General features: G+C 43.3%; 1 protein-coding gene across 3 annotated transcripts in view; it reads left to right on the top strand.

The window, feature by feature from the left end:
• Window positions 1–20,845, top strand: part of RAD50 (RAD50 double strand break repair protein) — a 258,175-nt gene that overhangs the window by 164,351 nt on the left and 72,979 nt on the right. Inside the window, exon 1 of one of the 3 annotated variants that reach the window (XM_061617059.1) lies at window positions 14,458–14,580. The exons of 1 other annotated variant lie outside the window; for it this stretch is intronic. The gene's annotated coding sequence lies outside the window, so the exon portion shown is untranslated. Of the gene's footprint in view, window positions 1–14,457; window positions 14,712–20,845 lie in introns of those variants that run through there. One more of the 3 variants, XM_061617058.1, reaches the window with a different exon arrangement.

Below are 20,845 nucleotides of genomic sequence, written 5' to 3'. Positions count from 1 at the left end.
TTAATATAAATGTTGATGTTTAATTAATAGAGTAATGCCAGGAAGACTGTGCTAATGCCAATTACTGCTGTCGTGAATGACCACTATGCTTAACCTTGGTCTTAGGATGCACTTGACATACTGCCATAAACTACACGTGTTAAAAGTTTTGCTGGTAACTTTAAGTCTATTAATTGAGGACTCGATAAGAATGAAGGCTTTTTATTCTACTTTGAGTGCTTAATTAGTACAGCAATGCCAGGAAGATTACTGCTATTGTGAATGGCCATTGGACTTATATAGTTTAGTTTTAATTTATTTATACCCTGCCTTTTGGCCAAAGGCCCTCAAGGCGGCTTACAAAGAAAAATAAACACAAGTATAAAAATACAATAAAAATACAATAAAAACAATACAATTTACAAAAATTAAATTAAGTAGCAAATAACATTATCATTATTGGCACCGCCAAGAAAGAGGAGGTGGTGTTAGCAGGGGCGGCAGCTCCCGAGAGGCAGAAGGGCGACAGGCATTTGTTACAGCGAAACTGTTTGCTGTTTCAATGTTGTGTTCCTCTCCATGTCCTCAGGCTCGTTCAGCTGCTGCTCCCCAGATTTCTGCTGCTGCTGGTGATAGTTTATGTGGGAGCTCAGGCTTGGGGACCTGGGCCTTGCCTGGAGCAGGAGAAGGACGCGGTGGCGGTGGCTGTTGTTGAGCAGGAGGCCCCGCACCGAGAAGCGGCAGCGAGGACCTGAGCCTTCCCTGGAACAGGAGGAGGAGATTTATATGTGAGTTTGGGATTGAAATGTTGAAGACTGAGCATTTCCACATGGCAGTTTCTGAACTCAGTGCTGTGCATGGATGCAAAATTTTGAGAGAATCCACAGAACATCATCCATGTCAAAATGCTATCCCATAATTTCCCCCATTTAATCCAGATTTATTATTTCTGTGGGCAATTGGGTATATTAAAAAAATCTACAGAAATGGTAAATCTGGATTAAATGGGGGGCTGGAATTATGGGATGACATTTTAATGAGGATGATGCCATGTGGATGCTGTGATGCACTCAGCAGTTGAGCAGACTGCAGTAAACTGCTGTGTACTTTCTCACATAGCTAAACTATGGAATTCGCTCCCACAACTTGGGATGGCTTTAAAGGAAGATTGGACAAATCCATGGAGGAAAAAGCTATCAATGGCTACTAGCCATGATGGCTGTGCTCTGCCTCCATAGTTGGAGGCAGTATGCTTCTGAATACTGGTTGCTGGAAACCACAGGAGGGGAGAGTGCTCTTGCGCTCAGGTCCTGCTTATGGGCTACACAGTGGGGCATCTAGTTGGCCCCTGGGGGAACAGGATGCTGGGACTGATGAATCCAGCAGGCTCTTAGGTTGCTACATTCTTATGTTCTTATGTCAAAGTGCCTACTCTTGCATTGCCTCCAGTTCTTTCAGTTCTTCCTCCTCTTTACCTCTTTGTTTAGTTGTTTTAAGTATTTATATACCACTTTTCAAATATATAACTACTCAAAACTATTTTCAAAATGATGAAAAATGATACAATATCAATAAAGATTTGCATAATATAACACAATAAGATAACACAGTAAGACCATTGGCCGGGCTAGCTAAGAGTGGTGGAAGATAAGAATTCAACACCCACGGAAGGGTCACGTGGTCCGCGTCTCTGGCTTAAGTGGAGCAGGCTGAATTGTAACTAAGAAATTGCTGTGGGTGTTAATTCATTTAGAATAGATATCTACACTTGCATACTAGTCTAGAATGCTACCCTTTCCTTTTCGGTTACAGCTGGGATGCAAATGTCCATCAGGTGCCAAATGTCAAGATTTCTAGGGTGGAAAATGTTAGTGTTCAAGCATGGAAGCAACTTCCTCTGATCTTAAGCCTTTCGTGTTGACCTCAATAGGTGAGGGGCAGCTGTAGTTTGTCAGTGAGAAGAAAAAGACACGCTCTGCAAATGCTCAGGGACACGCTCTGCTTCACCTCTTCCAGGGACTGGACGCTGTCGCTGGAAAGAAGTCTCCAGTCAGTCGGTCTCTAACTCTCTGCCATTACACAGCCTCCCCCTTTATGCTCCAAAGGCCCTTCATGTGACTAAATAGCCCTGCGGTTGTAGTGAATGCCTGTTTGTGCTGAGTCAACTCTGGGCAGAGATCCACTGGGGGAAAGCTGCTGGAAGTTCCAGATCAAGACTTGGGGAAAATCCATCGGTTTTGGAAAAGTCCTTCCTGTGAAAACACCTGCCTTTCCTTACTTGTTCTTTGCTCGCTTTTCCAAGCTGAGCCGGCAAAACAACCAGCGAATGAGATCACCTATAAAATATTAACGAAAAAATGAATCAGACGGAGGCAAATCAAGATACAACAAAATAAACTAGGCTTGCGGACGCGTTCTGTTGGAAAGCATCGAAACCGGCCAGTTCGGAACGAGTTGGATTGAAACGGCGCGCCATCTAGAGGGACCCGGGGGAATTTACACATTGGCTGGATCAGCTTCTTTTTGGGGGTCAGCGCGTCCTTTTCGTTTTGCAAAAGTAACGACTCCTTCCAGTTTTGCCAGTCGCGGTCATAAGCTAATAGGAACGCATCACATCAGATTCGTCAGCATTATAATATACTTGCGTTGATGGACCTGGGGCGGCTTTGTATGCGAGTTTCAATGCACCAGCCTCTAGCTGAATCTTTAAGGAGAAAATGATCTTTTGGGAAAGGCCGCGAGATTACAAAACATGGGAACGGCCATTTGCGTGGCAGAAAGCAACAGTGTCCATCCAGCGCAGTTTCCAAATGTAAGACGATCTTTTTAACAGAGAGAGTCCAGAACTTGTTGAGTTTATACCAAGCCCTGAGGACTCTTTCCTTACATAACAACACCCTACCACTTTTGTCCTACATTTAGGCTGCATTCCCATGAATAAACACCTGCCTGGAAGTGAGTCCCATTGAAGGTTACATCTGAATATAGGATTGCCCTGCACGCTTATTTGTGAGAGCTAAAAATTAGGGCTATTGTCCAGTTAAATACATTTTAGTGAATTTTAATTAGATAAACAAATCAGCTTTAATTTGCATGCTGCTAAAATAACAATTCTGAAGGTAAAAGCATTTTTCTTTATTTTTTCGATGACATGTGCAGGCACGTTAGAAGCAGTTGTATTTACTTCCTACATGTATAGCCCATCCTTCTTTCAAGAAGGTCAACAAGGTTGTGTGATGTGTGCATGGTTCTCCTCCCCCCCCCTTTCATTTCATCCTCACAGCAGTCTGAGAGGTAGGTTAGGCTGATAGGCAGTGACTGGCCCAAAGTCAATCAGAGAGCTTTGTGTCTGAGAAGAGGGATCTAAACATGTCCAGGACCATAGCCTAACAATAACCACTGTTCCACATTGTCATTACCTCTTCCACATTTAAGAAGGGAATAGCTACCCACAGTTTTTGTAGAGTACTTGTATCATCTTACCCACTGGATACTGTAATGTGCTTTCTGTGGGGCTGCCCTTGAAGATGGCCCAGAAACTGCAGCTGGTGCAGAATGTTACTGCTGGAATTCTTGACTGGGTCAGTAAGATGGGATCGTATTACACCTATTTTGAAGGCTCTGCCCTGGCTGCCTACATTATCAGGACTTATTCAAAGTGCTGACTTTAAATACTTGAGTGACTTGAGAAACCTGAAGGATCACTTCTCCCTGTATCAGGTGTGGGGAACCTTTGGCTCTCCTGTTTTTGCTGAACTACAGTTCTCATCATCCCTGGCTATGCTTGCTGGGGCTGATGGGAGTTATAGTTCAGCAACATCTGGAGTAGATTTGGTGCTTCCCTCAAAAGTCCATTTTTTTGATGAGAAGGATCATGATGGGGAAATCCACAAGAAAGTGTGAGACAACACTTGCTTTTGACCCAGTGTTAACTAACCATCCTGCAAAAAAAATCAATGCTTCCAGGTCACCTGGAAGCACCCAAAGGCTTAAAAGACCAAACCGGCACCAAGACTCTGAGAAGCATGATTGTGCAGGACAGCCATTTGATTGCATTTATACAGTCAGTAGCTATAACCCCTGATATGTTAGACTGGGTGGAAGAGTGTTTCCCTTTTGTTGTAGTTTGGGTTATGTTTGTACAGAACAATGTTACACTTCCATGTCAGTCAAGATGGACAATGTGGTGCACAGGTGTAGTCATCTGGGGTCTCAGGAGGTCTTAGACCCTTTCCCTTTTTGGGATCAAGGTCCTTATGTCTCCAACATCCTATGAGCCGATCAGCATGAAAGGTGAGTGTGTTAGCCACTGAGAAGAATCTTCTAACATACTTCCTTGTCCTTTCCTGCTGACTGATGCCAAACAGAGTGAAAAGAGGCGAGTCAGGCACAGAGAAGACACTTCCCAGTAGTTAACACACTCCCCTTTCATGCTGATTGGCGTCTAGAGTGTCTGTTGTTGTGGAAGGAACACACAGGAAGGACTGAGGAGGGTGGACATGATGACGGACAGCAAGCAAGCTAGTGAGGGGGCGTGGCTATGGAGGGCATGACTGTTGTGGAATTTACGACTAGGTTCTTTTTGGAGGAGACGTAATAATGAAGCCAAAGCCTGGTTTAAGGTGGTTTATTAAGCAAAGCACTTAGCTGGAGCAAGGTGGATAACTCAACTAACATGGTGGTTTGATACAAACATATATATATCCCCACATTCGTCATGACCATGGCAACAGTTTCATCCAATTGTTTTATGCTACTATGATGCTCTGCCCCCTGTACCAGCCACCCTCCTCTATGCATTCCTGCGCTATCAGTATCCTTGGGACATATTCACTCTATTAAAGCAGTACTATTCACTATTGTCTACATGATTTCCCTGCTTACAGGGAATGGCAGTCAGAATCAATCAGAAATGATGAGGGACAGCAAGCAAGCTAGCAAGGGGGCGTGGCTATGGAGGGCATGACTTATCATGAAGGGACCCTCCACTTCTGAATTTGCCACTACACTCCTGAATTGTTGTGCTTAGGTGCATTTACTTTGTATACTTCATACACAATATATAATCCATTGAACAGCCCTATTCTCTGGTGCAACTTGATAATTTTAGACTCTGGACTTAATGGTCTGGGTGGGGGAGCTTTAGACAGCCATGTATATTACTTCAGTTGTGGTGAGTGGGCTTGCGTGTTCCAATGAACCCTGTGAGCGATGCCGTCGGGAATGTACTCCCAGCAGGGTCACCCATGGCAGAAACGTCAAGGGAGAGGAACCAGACAAAGAACGATCCAAGAAAGTCCTCAATGGCACAACAGGCAGAGGATAACCATGTGTACGTTACAACGGCTGTGAAGGCGGATGAAGGCTGCAGCAGATAAAAGACTTCCAATCGTTGTGGTATCCATACCATTGGATCAAAGCCCTCTTCTGTCAAGATTGTGTGTTGATCATCGTGCGCCGATCTCCCCACATAAAACAAATTCACACACAAGCATCTTCCAAGCAAACCAAACCAAACCAAACAGGTGTGAACTAGTCCCTCTGTAGCACCATCAATCCAGCTTAATGGTGTGACGTTGGAGAATGTTGATCACTTCCCCTATCTCGGCAGCCATCTCTCTATAAAAGCTGACATCGATTCTGAAATTCAACATCATCTGAGCTCTGTGAGTGCTGCATTCTCCCGAATGAAGCGTAGAGTGTTCAAGGATCGGGATATTCGCAGAGAGACCAAAACGCTTATTTACAAAGCCATTGTACTACCGACCTTACTGTATGCCTGTGAAACATGGACCATTTATAAACGCCACTCCCAACTTCTTGAAAGATGCCTCCGGAAAATTCTGCAAATTATTTGGGAAGACAGACGGACTAATGTTAACGTTTTGGAAGAAGCAAAGGCTACCAGTGTTGAAACAATGATCCTTCAACATCAACTTTGCTGGACTGGCCATGTTGTTCGAATGCCTAATCACTGTCTTCCAAAGCAGCTACTTTACTCCCAACTTAAGGATGGAAAATGGAACATCGGTGGACAGCAAAAGAGGTTTAAAGATGTTCTTAAAGTGAATCTAAAAAAATGTAACATGAACATAGACAACTGGGAAGTCTTGGCCCATGAACATCCCAAATGGAGGACGGCTATTATCAAAGGTGCTGTGGACTTTGAAGAAGCACGAATACAGGGTGAATGGGACAAACGAGCCAAGCGGAAGGCACATCAAGCAAATCTTCATCACAACCATCTTTCATCTGGAAACCTATGTCCTTACTGTGGGAGGCTGTGCGGATCCAGAATTGGCCTCCACAGTCACTTACAGACCCATTTCTAAAGACCTTATCTTGGAAGACAATCTTACTCAGCCACGAGTGATTGCCAATGATGAATGACACAGTTAATGTTTTCCCTGGTACATTCCATGCTTACAACTGCTTCTACATTCCTGATATGTTAGAAGAACAGAAATACTCTATGCAATTTTGGATTATAAATACACTTAAATCCTTTATTATTTATTTATTATTTGATCTATATCCCGCCCTTCTTCCTAGCAGGAGCCCAGGGCGGCAAACAAAAGCACTAAAAACACTTTAAAACATCATAAAAATTAACATTAAAATACATTAAAACTAAACAACTTTTAAAATATTTTTTTAAAAGCTTTGAAGACTTTTTTTTAAAAAGGTTAAAAAATATATTGTTTAAAAAAAAGTTTAAAAGCATATTAAAAAGCAAGCAGACTTGTATAAGGTCTCAACTTAAAAGGCTTGTTGAAAGTGGAAGGGCTTCAATAGGCGCCAAAAAGATAACAGAGATGGTGCCTGTCCAATATTTAAGGGGAGGGAATTCCACAGGGTAGGTGCTGCCACACTAAAGGTCCATTTCCTATGTTGTGCAGAACGGACCTCCTGATAATATGGTATCTGCAGGAGGGCCTCACCTGCAGAGCGCAGTGATTGACTTGGTATATAAGGGACAAGAAGGTCTTTCAGGTATCCTAGTCCTAAACTGTATAGGGCTTTGTACACCAAAACTAGAACTTGGCCTGCTGGCAAATGGTCAGCCAGTGCAATTATTTCAGCAGTGGAGTGCCATGTTGGCAATACCCTGCTCCAGTGAGCGGTCTTTCAGCCACATTTTGCAGCAGCTGCAGCTTCTGGACCAACCTCAAGGGCAGCCCCACATAGAGCACATTACAGTAATCCAGCCTGGAGATTACCAGTGCATGGACAACAGTGGTCAGGCTATCCCAGTCCAGAAACTGCCGCAGCTGTCTTACTAGCCGAAGCTGGTAAAAGGTACTCCTAGCCACTGAGGTCACCTGGGCCTCTAGCGACAAAGATGGATCTAAGAGCACCCCCAGACTACGGACCTGCTCTTTCAGAGGGAGTACAACCCCATCCAAAGTAGGCAACTGACCAATTATCTGAACTCAGGAACCACCAACCCACAGCACCGCCGTCTTGCTAGGATTCAAACTCAGTTTATTGGCCCTCATCCAGCCCACCACCGAGTCCAGGCAGTGGTACAGGGCTTGCATGGCCTCTCCTGAATCAGATGTTACAGAGAAATAGAGTGTACTGCTCTGTTCATCAGCGTGCTGCTGACACCGTGCCCCAAATCTCCTGATGACTGCTCCCAAGGGCTTCATATAGATGTTAAACAGGATGGGGGACAAGATGGTTCCCTGTGGTACCCCACAGCACAACTGCCAGGGGGCCAAAAGACAATTGCCCAATGTTATTCTCTGAAAACAACCCTGAAGATAGGATCGAAACCACTGTAAAACAGTGCCTCCAATACCTATCTCACCAAGTCAGCCCAGAAGGATACCATGGTCAATGGTATCAAAAACCGCTGAGAGACCAAGTAAGAGTAACAAGGTTGCAGTCTCCATCCTTCTCCCGATAAAGGTCATCCTCAGGGCGACCAAGGCTGATTCAGTCCCACAACCAGGTCTGAACCCAAACTGGAACGGGACAAGATAACCTGTTTCAGCTAAGAGTACTTGCAATTGCTGTGCCACAACCCTCTCAATCACGTTCCCTAAGAAGGGGGTATTTGCGACGGGTCAGTAATTGTTCCAGACCAATGGGTCTAGGGTGGGCTTTTTCAGGAGCGGTCAGATCACTGCCTCTTTTGGGCCGCTGGAACCACTCTCTCTTGCAATGATGCTTTGACCACACCCAAATCATAGCACCATCATGACTCCAGGAATAAAATGGAGTTTGCCTCTACTGTCCAGATGCTAAATACATTCACTTAAGAGTAAGCACCATTTTGTTGTAGAAATGGATGCTGTATGCTTAGGAGAATGTTTTACAAGTAGATATACATGGCTAACCATTTGCCCTCCTGGCTTCAAAATGTTTTGAAGAAGAGGAGGAGGATACAGCTGTAGTCAGCAGCCCTGACGGGCCAGGCCAAGGGGCCCTGCACTGTATACATCACTCTTTCCACAGGCAAGGCAAGAGAAAGCCAGGTTTAGCCACAAGGCTGGTGGTGGGGGAACACTATTACTACTGCTGTAATGGTAGGCAATCAGTTTTGTGCCACTTGTGATTTTCTTAATAACCTGCAAGTAGCAGCTAGGACTTCTTAATGGGAAATGTAAGAATTACCTGGTAGATATGTAGACAACTCCTCCCTTGCAGGTATAAATCTGACTGCAGTTCATTGTTTACCTTAAAGCTTCTTGAAAGATGATGTTTATTATCTGTCACAAAGATCTTGTATTATTTTTGTCTACCCCCTCAAAGAGAAAAGTGTCCAGAGTCACTAATCTGTTATGGGATCATTATGGGATCAGTTTCCTTGTCAAGTGCAGATGGGGAATCTGAAGCCCTCCAGATGTTGCTATGCTCCATTTTCCAATCTTCCTGACAACTGGAGAGGGGGAGGGTCATGAATGGAGTGTAAGAATGTGAGCAAATGAGGAATATTCACAGTGTTGCCAAAAACAAATCTATTAATTTTCCTGTCTCTCTCTTGTGACAATTCTATTTTCAATAATGGGCTGCCATCTGCTGGTTTCAACATGTAGTTGGCATCCCTAAATGACCGGCCTCTGCTATTGCATAATATTGTGACAGTTATGTAGTTGTGTAAAGTAAAGAGATGACTACGGGTGGTTCTAAACAAGTGTTTATTGTTGTTTTTGCTTGGGAACATCTCACAGATGAAAGAACATGAAGGTACAATTCTCACCTCTGAATGTAGCTTACGTGCATTAGTGAAATGTGTCTTCATTCTGTGTACATGAAATTGTTAGACATAGGCAGGCATTTGCCCCAAATGAATGTACCACACACCATTCTTCATCTGTCAGTCTGGATAATTAAACCTAATAATTTTGGTGATTCAGGAAAGTATGCAGCTAGTATGAGTTCAAGTATGGAAAAGCATCAAGTATGGAATAGCCAATATGGTGTAGTGACAAAAGTGTTGGACTTTGGGGAGAGCAGGGCTCAAATCTCAACTTGGTCATGAACCTCACTGAGTCACCTTGGGCCAGTCACCATCTATCTCCAACCTATCTCACAGGATAAAACAGGAGAGGGCCATCTACACCACCTTGAGCTTCTTGAAGGAAAGGTGAGATATAAATGTACTAGGCAAGTAAGCATTGCTTATATAAGCAGAGATGTCCATCAAGAACAACTCTAACCTCATTATATTTTATTTCTCTCTTGCATCTGCCTTTCTTTGTTTGCCAACATCCATGCAATAACAGTAGCTTGACATGTACAGTAGCTAAGTTCAATTATACTGCCTAAGTCACTGGATGAATTAATTCTTGAGCCAGAAAGCCCATTCAGACAGTGTGGCATATCAGAACCACAACTTATAGCAAGGGCTGGGAGCATGTGGCCCTCCAGAAATTATCCGGCTAGAACTTCCACCATCCCTGAGCACTGGCCATACTGGAGAAGTCCAGTATGAAGTCCAACAATATCTGGAAGGTCACAAGTTCCCCATCTCTGATTTACAGGGTATCTGTTCTCAGAAATTGCCAGGGAAGGATTTTGCATGAATACAGACTCTACCATACACACAATGGCTTTCCAGCATGTGTACCACAGAGGTACTGAGGGAACAATACCTATTGAATCTTGTGCATCTTCCTGAACTGATCCAGATCTCTTGCATACGTCTTCCATATTCCTTTCAATGGAAGGACCACCTCTGTATGGATATTCTTTTGTACATACTATTCCAGCTATAAATAATCAAAGTAACAGACTAATTGTCAGATCTTTAGGCTGTTTACTCTTGCTCAGTTTGTGCAGCTATTCCATCAGGTTAAACAAGATAGATTATCCAAGCTCTGAAAAATAACACAAAAGGTGAATGGAGGGGGGGAGAGAGTATTAAAGGGGAAAGTTTTGCTTAGTATGTCATGCAGATGCCCCCCAAAAAGGGAGCAAACAAAGCATGGCTATTCCACAGTAAAAACCCAGGGTGGAAGCAGCCTTTAAGGCTGCAATTCAATGCATATTTACCAGGGGGTAAGGCTCATTGACCACTGAAGGACAAATCCAACTAAACATGCATAGCAGCCACCACTGTCAAGGGAGGATCTTCGGACCCAACCCTGATCAGCTTCAGGCAAACAGAAAGCCCATATCAAACTACTGCTTTTAAACATTTCTAGAAGGGATGGCAATGGGGTTGGCTTCTGCTCACAGAGGGTTTGCTCAGTCCACACATTAACAAGAAATGGTACTTAGCACCTGGCCAGATCAGGAAAATATATTTCAAAAAGGTGTAAACCTGAGATTTCTCTCTTTGCTTGTGTATTGGGCGACAAAATAAGCCAATGCCTGTGCATCAGTTGGCTCTGGAGATTATAGAAAACAAGACGCTTTCTTGCCTTGCTGGATGGAAGACTCCATGGCAAACAAGATATTTTTGAGGAGGAGAGGGTTTTTTGGCTTTGTTCTGTTTCAGAAGGTGTGGGAACCTTTGGCCCTCCGGTTGTTGCTGAACTACAACTCCCACCAGCTCCTGCTAGGATGGCAATTGTTCATTGTAGTTCACAATGGTAGATGATGGTGTAGTTCACCAACATCTCGAGAGCCAAATGTGAGAATGGCTTGTGGCAGAAAGAGGGTGGTGGGAGCACAGGAGCTAAGGTACTGGAGTCTAATGGCTGTGAATCCTGGACTGAGAGCCTCCATGGCAATCTGGCTCTAGACATGCTTTTACTTGTAACTAATTGCACCAGAACATGGATGGCAACATATGCACTATTCACAGCAATGGTTCCTGATCCAGGAAGCAATATGGATGTAGAAGCCTGCTTATGCACTGAAAATCTCATTACCTGAATCATAGCATTTGTCTCTTAGCTTTGAGCCTCCAGCCAATTTCAGTTGCTTAGCAGGTTTCGCCTCCGACTGCAATGGTAGGGTTAGCAGGACAGGAGGCAACAAAATGAGCAAATGCGCTTCCATCAAGCATGCAAGTAAGATCCATCTTCTTACACATGCTGAAGGGGTGGGGAACTTCAGGCCCAGGACTGACTGTGATCCTCCAGCCCTCTGTATCGGGCCTTCAGAAGTCTCCCTAGGCCACACCCCTCACTGGCCATGCTTTGCACCTGAGTGTTTTTGACTGGCTGGAATCTGTCCTTGAAATCTGATAATGCCTCATTTGTCTGGGTGGAGGACAGAGAGGGCATGTGAGTGTGTGCAGAAACAAGTCTAGTGTATAAAGGTAAAATGTACACTAGTTGCTCCTCCCACTTTTACCTTTGGCCCCACCTATGTGCATGTGGCCCTTGGAAAGTTTCCCAGAACAGAATGTGGCCTTCAGGATGAAAAAGGTTCCCCACTGCTGACATACAGGGTAACCAGAAATCCAAGTGTATGACAGAGCAATTCATAGTAGGGCATCTCCCCACCTACACAAACCAACCCTTAAGAGGCTTTATCAGCAGGATAGACTGGAAATGTCATTATAAGGTCAACAATAATTTTCATAGCTATTACTCATGTGATGCCAAATGTTATTCATAACTAATAAAGTTGCGAAAGTACTATTGGAGGAAAAGGAGATATTGATCTAAAGTGGGGAGGGGGATGCGCCAGAGAAGCAAAATCTCATGATTGCTAGTATGTTGACATCTACTTGCTGGAAAATCACTTTCAACCAACCTGTAGATAACCTGTAGTTATCTGATACATAGACCAAATGTTAAAAGCTGTGTACTTTCTGAAAGATTTGCTGTGCTAAGCAAACCACTCACCTCCTGAACATTATGTATGTAACAAGAATCTTACCTTAAGAGCACAAGAAAACTCCTGCTTGAACAGACCAAAGGCCTACCTACTTCAGCATCCAGATGGCAGTGTCTTGCACCAAATAAAAACTCTTTGGGCCTGACATGATTCAATGCCATGTCACAGAGGACATTGTCCTGGATGTGTAGGTGTATGATTTGGGGTGGTCCAAAATATATTTTGGGATGTATACCTCCAGTTCCTTATTCATTTCTACATATTCTGACTATGATTGGTGTGGGTTCATGCATTTGACAATGTCTCGCATCCAAGGAAAGCTTTGAGCTGGATGCAATTAAACACCATCTCATAGCAAACTCTCTCTTGGATGTGTGCAAGCATGATTTGTGTTGGCCAAAAGCTTATTTTCGGTTGTATACTCCCAAGTTTTTTATTCATTTCTAGATTATTTTAACCGATTCATGTGGGAATGCTATTTTTGACATTGGCTTGTGCTGCAGGCAAGCTTTGAGCTGGACATGATTCAATACCACCTTACAGGCAGCACTCTCCTGGAAATGTGGATGTGTAATTTGGGGTGACTCAATGCTTACTTTGGAGTGCACAGCACAAGTTCCTTATTTATATTGTCATCTGAGGTCATCACACATTAAAGAGCATTGTGCATAAACAACAATTTTGACTGGGGAACATTATTGTGGATCTTGAAGGGGATAGTCCCTTGGTCATGGTGATATATGATATGGGGTATACCAAAGCTTATTAGGGCTTCAGGGATGTTATCAAATTTTGCTTTTTAAAAAAGATTTTCTGATTGGGGTGTTTTCAGATTTTGTGGAAATAAGGAACTGGAAACTTGGAAATAGTAATCAGCTTCAGCACCATCTGACCATTAGATCAGCCATAAAGTAGTAGAACTGACAGGCAAGTATTTATTTATTTATTTCGTTTCATTTTTAGACCTCCCATAGCTAATAGCTCTCTGGGCGGTGTACAAACAGGATTAAAATACAATAGTATAATAAAATCAATAACACATAACAGCAAGTTAACTAACAACATTAAACATGAAAACATTAAACATTAAAATGCCTGGGAGTATAGCCAGGTCTTAACCTGGCGCCTAAAAGAAAGTACTGTAGGCGCCAGGCGTATCTCCTCAGGTAAGCTGTTCCAGAGTAGTCTCATTCAGGCATCAGCTTAATGTCAAATAAATCATAACAAAAAGTTTTCCTACCAAAGCCCATACAATGAATTATCCCTGTAGAATTATAAGAGTTGGAGAAGGCCCTGTATGTGGTCTGGTTCCAGCCCCCTCCCCGCTCACTGCAAAAGATTACCCTCCAGCTGTTGCAAATTCCATCTCCTATTAGCCTCAGTCAGCATGGCCAATGGTCAGGGCTGATGGGGACTGGAGTACACAATATCTGGAGGACACCACTCTTGTCATCTAGCATCCTCCAACAGTTAGCTACCCAGTCTCCGCTTGAAGGTTAGGAAGGCTGTGCCTGAGAGAGTGGAGCTAAGGCCGTTTTAGATTTTCAGCAAAAAAAGCCAAGTATATAAAACACCCCTCAGATTGCAGCAAGGATCCGTCCCCTTAAATTGCCCCCTCAGATTTCCTCCCAGCTGTAATCCAGCACCCTGTTACATGCAGAGCCACTGCACTTTTATATATTTACATACTCCCACTGTTCCTCCCTCCCCCCCTCCCCGAAATAAGACTTAAGTTAGAGAAAAGACTTCTGTCTTTGATGCCGACTTTTGTTGTGGGGTTGGGCACATTTGATATCGCTTTGCAACTGCGCTAAACTCCTCAATTTCTCTTCTCACTTCCGGCCTGGGAGGGGGAATAATCTAAAAGAACCGGAAGTTAAGGCATGTACGTCAGGCTACCATGTAAGTCTATTGGAACCTCAGTCGACGCGGCGCCGCTTTCTTTCCTCAGTGTCAAGGCGGAGTAGGAAGTGGCAGCTGAACCTCATAGAGGTACAGCCAGTATAGATGTGCCACTTAGCCACTGCCGCGAGTCAGAGGTAGTATGCTTTTGAATACCAGCTGCTGGAAACCGCAGGAGGGGAGGGTGCTCTTGCGCTCAGGTCCTGCGTGTGGCTTGCTGTAGGCATCCGGTTGGCCCCTGTGAGAACCTGGCCTGATCCAACAAGCACTTTTTCGGATCAATTTTAAACAGGAAGTGCCCATAGGTACTGTGATGAAGTGTGACTCTATTCTATTTCTACCTCTATGCCAGGGGCTATCTAGACGCCGATGACCGCAATTGAAGCGTCGTAGGCTGGCGAGGCGTGGCGGTGATTTGCCAGTGGCGCGAAATCGTTGCAGATTCCGAGGCGTAAGGCAAGGCGAGGGCCCGCTTTCCTGATACCGTTTGTGGGTGAAGAGGTGCTGCTGTGACAGGCTTAAACCCCCGCTTCAGCAACACCTCTCCTGTAGCCACTTGGTCCTTCCAGTCCCCTTAAAAAAGCCAGGTAACCTCTTCCTTACTCGTCATTCTCAGAACAGCCCCAGCAAATGAGGACCCCTTAACATAAGAAGACCTCCCCATCCCCCTGCCTGCTGGATCAGGCCAGTAGCCCATCTAGCCCAGCAGCCTCCTGTTCTCACAGTGGCCAGCCAGGTGCCCCTCTGGGAAGCGAGGCCTAAGCAACAGCAGCAGCGCTCTCCCCTCCTGCGGGATTCCCAGCAGTTGCATTCAGAGGCGCGCTGCCCCTGACAGTGGAGTTAGAACAATAGCCATCGTGGCTAGTAGCCTCGACCTCCACGGACACTCTTCCTCGCCCCTCAGTGTTACCTGGCTATAGTTCTTTGGGAAACACCCGGCCACAGTCCCTCTCAAGCGAGGAGGCAGACGGTGCCGCCCGCCCAGCCATTCCTCCTCCAGGGTGCCGGTGTTGAGTTCCTAGAATGAGACATGCCAAGACTCCCTTCCTCGAAGTCATGGCCTGCTCCCCACAGGGTTGGCAGGTTGCGCTGCGGTTAATGAGTCACTGGTGAGGAGGAGACCATCTTCTTATGTCCTACCAGTATCTAGATCAGGGGCTCACTTGCCGTAAATCGCCAGCTGGGTTTTGAAATAGCTTCTTTCAACCTTATCAGACCCCAATGTGAAAGATGGGGCCCATTTTTATCCCACTTTTGCATCCTTTCTCTTCCTGCCTTTATTTTCATGCCCTCGCCCTGTGTTTTCTCTTGCCTTCCACCTTTCCTCATTGTTTAAAGAACTAACAACAAAAAGGGGAACAATAGTGGTGATGTTGGTGTGAGCCAGTTTGGGTTGGGCTGTGAACTGAGTGTAGGCCATTACACTCATTACATTACCAGTAGTAGGCAATTGTGCTTGATCGTGGCCATAATCCACTGGGGAACGGCCATAGCTTGGTGGTTTGTTGTTGTTGTTATGTGCCTTCAAGTCGATTACGATTTATGGCGACCCTATGAATCTGACCTCCAAGAGCATCTGTCATGAACCACCTTGTTCAGATCTTGTAAGTTCAGGTCTGTGGCTTCCTTTATGGAATCAATCCATCTCTTGTTTGGCCTTCCTCTTTTTCTACTCCCTTCTGTTTTTCCCAGCATTATTGTCTTTTCTAGTGAATCATGTCTTCTCATGATGTGTCCAAAGTATGATAACCTCAGTTTCATTATTTTAGCTTCTAGTGATAGTTCTGGTTTAATTTGTTCTAACACCCAATTATTTGTCTTTTTTGCAGTCCATGGTATGCACAAAGCTCTCCTCCAGCACCACATTTCAAATGAGTTGATTTTTCTCTCATCTGCCTTTTTCACTGTCCAACTTTCACATCCATACATAGAGATTGGGAATACCATGGTCTGAATGATCCTGACTTTAGTGTTCAGTGATACATCTTTGCATTTGAGGACCTTTTCTAGTTCTCTCACAGCTGCCCTTCCCAGTCCTAGCCTTCTTCTGATTTCTTGACTATTGTCTCCATTTTGGTTAATGACTGTGTCGAGGTATTGATAATCCTTGACAAGTTCAATGTTCTCATTGTCAACTTTAAAGTTACATAAATCTTCTGTTGTCATTACTTTAGTCTTTTTGACGTTCAGCTGTAGTCCTGCTTTTGTGCTTTCCTCTTTAACTTTCATCAGCACTCGTTTCAAATCATTACTGGTTTCTGCTAAGAGTATGGTATTGTCTGCATATTTTAAATTATTGATGTTTCTCCCTCCAATTTTCACACCTCCTTCATCTTGGTCCAATCCCGCTTTCCATATGATATGTTCTGCGTACAGATTAAACAAATAGGGTGATAAAATACACCCCTGTCTCACACCCTTTTCTATTGGGAACTAATCGGTTTCTCCATATTCCATCTTTACAGTAGCCTCTTGTCCAGAGTATAGGTTGCGTCTCAGGACAATCAGATGCTCTGGCACCCCCATTTCTTTTAAAGCATTCCACAGTTTTTAATGATCTACACAGTCAAAGGGTTTGCTGTAGTCTATAAAGCACAGGGTGATTTCCTTCTGAAATTCCTTGCTCCATTCCATTACCCAACGTATGTTTGCGATATGATCTCTGGTGCCTCTTCCCTTTCTAAATCCAGCTTGGATGTCTGGCATTTCTCGCTCCATATATGGTAAGAGCCTTTGTTGCAGAATCTTGAGCATTACTTTAGTTGCATGGGATATTAAGGCAATAGTTCGATAATTACTGCATTCTCTGGGATCCCCTTTCTTTGGAAGTGGGATATATATTGAACGCTTCCAGTGTGTGGGCCATTGTTTAGTTTTCCATATTTCTTGGCAAATTTTGGTCAAAATTTGGACAGATTCAGTCTCAGTAGCTTGTAGCAGCTCTATTGGTATGCCATCTGTTCCTGGTGCTTTGTTTCTTCCAAGAATTTTAAGAGCAGCTTTCACCTCACATTCTAAAATTTCTGGTTCTTCATCATATGGTTCCTCCATGAATGAATCTGTCATCCTGGCATCTCTTTTATAGAGTTCTTCAGTGTATTGCTTCCATCTTCCTTTTATTTCATCTCGGTCAGTCATCGTGTTCCCCTGTTGATTATTCAACATCCCTACTCTTGGTTTAAATTTCCCTTTCATTTCTCTAATCTTTTGGAATATTTATTTATTTATTATTTTGTTTATTAATTCAATGTATATACCGCTCCATAGCCAAAGCTCTCTGGGCGGTTCACAACAAGTAAAACATCTGATATACAATTAAAACCACATATCAAGCAATTTAAACATACATTAATGATATCAAAATTAAAGCATATGTATACACATACAAATGCATATTAAATATTAAAAAAGCTGGAATACTAAAATACTAAGATGCTAAAAAGCTAAACACTGAAACTAAAATGCCTGGGAGAAGAGGAAGGTTTTTACCTGGCGCCGAAAAGATAGTAATGTTGGCGCCAGGCGTACCTCATCAGGAAGAATATTCCATAGTTCCATAGGGCTCTTGTTCTTCTCTTTTTGTTGTCCTTTTCTATTTCTATATAATAACTATTGTAATAGTTTTCTTTGTTCCTACATACTAGTCGTTGTATTGTTGCATTTAGGGTTCTTGGTGGTAGAGCATCTGTTTTGTATGTTGACAGTCTCAGGTTCAATCCCCTAGTATCTCCAGGTAGGGCTGGGAGAGCCCTTCCCTGAAACTCCAGAAAGCTGATTCCAGTCAATGTAGCCAGTACTGAACTAGATAGACCAATGGTCTGACTCTGTATAAGGCAACTTCCTGTGTTCCTATCTTTATTAGATATGTAATAATTTGGATTATATGTAGGTTACAATCTGAAATTTGATGGGGTGAGGCACAAAACATCAGGTAGCCTAATGTTATTTACTGTATGTAAAGTTCATAAAATACTTCAATACAATTAAAAAATGAATTCCAAGTGCCCAAATGTTTCTCATTGAAATTCCTTTGTACTCATTAGCTGGAATACTCAGAGCTCTGAACAGATTTTCTTCTTAATGATTAACTCCTGCCTGTGCATTTTACTGAACCTGTAAAGCAAAAGGACTGGAATCTTTTTTTCATAATGAAATGGACATTCAGAGAAGGGAGCATCCTTGAGAGAGACTTACACTCATAGATCCTTGTATGAGCATGGCTGCTCTTGGATATGCTAAAAATAAAAATGTTAATTTCTCAATTCATTTCAGTCAGCGTGTATATCATAATGACTGTGTTCCAAACACCATGCTCAGGCATAAACTATAGCTTAGCATGAAGTGAATGAGATAGCCAATGCAGTTGGACTTAATTTCTGATTGAACATGTGTAGGATTGCTCTATTAAGACATCACAGTTGATTTGGGATACTATTTATATGGATTCCATACAGATATCTGTTGCACAAATTTTGTTTTGAATCGGGTTGTGATCAGTCTTGTCTGTGTAAATAACAGTATTGCAGAAGGAATAGTCAAGTGTATGGCACTCTAAAGTCTGTCTACATTGTTGCTTGAAACACTCGCGCATAAATCAACAGAAGTAAAAACTGGAGGATAAAGAAACAAGTATCTGCTAATACCATTGTAGTATAGAAAAACTCTAACATTGGTCCTGCCCTTCAGTGGCCAGAGCCAATGCTGCTCCTTGGGATGACCTTGCTGTGATGACACCTCTTGTTGATGTAGCTGTGTATAAATTATGGAGATCAACACCTAAATTTTTCCAAATGCAGATGAACCTCTAAAATGGAATATGTTGCAGGATCAGTAATAATCTGTGGTGATGATGATGAAGATTATGATTATAATGGTTTCTTAATTTATGCAGCATCATGTTACTTTACAAAGTGACATAAGCAGAAAAAAAAGTATGTGAAGGAGCTTACAATTTAATGGGGGTATGAAGAGGTAGAGGACCGATGGAAGAGCAATGGTTACAAGACAATGAAGAATGAGAGAGGCAAAGGTAGCAAAGGAAGAATGAATCAGTGCCATTGCATATACTTGGTTTTATTTTCTGTTGAAGATTAAGACTGGGCGCCAAGGAAGATCTTGACAGAGAATGTAGGATTTGAAGATAGAGGGATGACGTTTAGGTAAGAAAGGATGAATAGGTAGAAGAGTTAAGTGCTTTTTCATATGCTGCAGTAAGAGATCTCTAGGTAGGTGATGACAGTGCTAGAACTGGAGGAAGGCTGCAAGCAACATTTATCAGGAGAGAAGGACAGAAAGGTAGGGTGAAGCATCTTATGTCTCATGTCATGCAGTGCTAGTTACCATCCTTAGAGACTACCAGTAGTTCACAGCTTTTTAGCTAAGGGTATACTAGAATGTTTGCCCAGAAGCTGCCTATCCCTTTTAACACCTGCTTTAGAAATAATAAACTCTTATCCACTTGTGTTCATGTCAATACAACCTGTTTGGTTGTTTGCCAGGTGCTTGCAAGACATCTGCAACCAATTGGTAGTTACATTCATTACATTTCAATATTTCTGTGCTTTCTTTGCATCCTGGTATGCTAGATTCTGGGTATAAGTAACTGAGACATGGCTGCTTGAAATGTCATCTAGTGCAGCGTTTCTTGAATAGTGGGCTGGGACTCACCAGTAGACCTTGAACCACTTTCAGGTGGACTGAGTGCCACCGCCTGACCAGTGCCTTCTCATTTGCCTGTCTCACCCTCTAGCTGTGCCATAGCCTTTTGGTTGTCCCAGTGTCAGCACCAGCAACTCCTTGCATGCTCAGTAAAGGTGGCTAGGAGACAGGAGGTGGGGGTGGGGGCAGAGAGGAAAGGCCTCTCATCTGAGGGGAAAGGGCCAGAGGAGGTATTGAAGGAAGTTGGATAAAATGTTAAAATTTGGCAATATTCTTAATAACAAACTGTGGGAATAAAAAAGGAGATAAGAGGAAAGCTGCTATGGGAAAAAGATGTGAATGTAAAAGGACCAGGGAGGAAGAATGAAATAAACTGGCAGTTTGGGTGGGGTGAGGGGGTGGAGATAATGTATAACCTGAGTATGAAAGGAGAAGAAATTCCTCGGAGATGGGTAAAAGTGCTTTGGGAGATATGTGGGAGTGGGAAGGGAAAAACAGAAAACGCCTTCTCCACTTAGTGCCTCTGGATAAGCAAATTCTACTAAAAAAGGGAGGCTGTCGTAACACCTGCAGAACAAATGCTGGTACTGACTAGGATTAGGAAAACTGAGCTATGAAATTCCTTGTCACAAAGAATTCAGCAATTTCCAAAGATGGAAGATATCAGTAGAAAATAATGGTCAGTAATTGCCACCTGATTATGCCAAACTGCCACCATTTTGTGAGTAATGGGCCTCAGTAATTTTCAGCTGTCTCAGGTGGGCCATGGGGGTAGAAAGTTTGATTACCCCGATCTTGTAAATGATTAATATGGCAATGGTAGTGAGCGCTTTTCAGTCTAAGGGCCGGATTCTCTTTTGGGCAAGCTTCTGGGGGCTACATGCAAATGGTGGATGGGTCTAGAAGCAAAAGTGGGAATGGTCAGAGGCAAAAGTGGGTAGAGCAATGAATAGAAATATTACCTTTTTACAGTAGGTTAGTGTCTACATACACACCCCACCACCACCCCACCACCCTCCATCCAGGCAAGCAAGAAACATTTTTAGAATTCAAGGACATATTT

This window comes from Rhineura floridana, chromosome 3, assembly GCF_030035675.1.
Source record: "Rhineura floridana isolate rRhiFlo1 chromosome 3, rRhiFlo1.hap2, whole genome shotgun sequence".
Taxonomy (NCBI): Eukaryota; Metazoa; Chordata; class Lepidosauria; order Squamata; family Rhineuridae; genus Rhineura; species Rhineura floridana.
Note: the sequence above shows the minus strand (reverse complement) of the source record. Positions and strands in the feature narration are given on the sequence as shown.